Here is a 758-nt window from a genome sequence, read left to right on the forward strand (position 1 = left end):
TTTTTATCAGAAAATGGTGTGATATCAATGGTCCAATTATGTGAATTGGTTGTAGTTTGTTAAATCATCCAAAAAAATTTTTGTATAAATTATGACTAATATTGGTATGAAATTGGTATTTTCTTATAATGCCTATTTTTTATAATAAGAAGGTTTCTTTTTCAATTTCTCCAACTAGGTTGATGGCAATGCGGAAAAACAAAGAATGATGATGGCACGATCAGTGAGAGTGAAGTAACTGGGACTATTCCTAGCAAATTTGATGGATCCCGCATAACAAAAGAACATGCTCCAGATATCAGCAATTATCCTACACCAAGACTACGGAGATCAAATTTGAGATAGTTGATTGCAGCTTAGACTCTTTAGTATTTCATGTCTTTTTAACTTTTGAACGATATATATTTGTTTTTGATATAGTTTTAAGTATTGAATGATATAGAATATGCACTGTTTTCTTCAAGTCAGTTATCAACTACATATGAATTACAGATTGACTCTCATAATTTCAGGATACTAGTTATATACAGACTGCATATCATTATTCAACCTGAAGGATCCCATCTACCACCATATTTAATTAATATAGATAAGCAGTCGTCCATCACAACAAAATCAAGATTTTTCAAACAAAAAAAACTTGATTTACTCGTCAGTGACAACAATTCTGGGAAAAAAAAACTAAGAGAGAATAACGTAGAAGAAAATGGATAAAATCAGACTTTTTAATTAATTTTAACAGATTAGAGTGAATTAAG

The sequence above is a fragment of the Solanum tuberosum genome, unplaced genomic scaffold, assembly GCF_000226075.1.
Source record: "Solanum tuberosum cultivar DM 1-3 516 R44 unplaced genomic scaffold, SolTub_3.0 scf00091, whole genome shotgun sequence".
Taxonomy (NCBI): domain Eukaryota; kingdom Viridiplantae; phylum Streptophyta; class Magnoliopsida; order Solanales; family Solanaceae; genus Solanum; species Solanum tuberosum.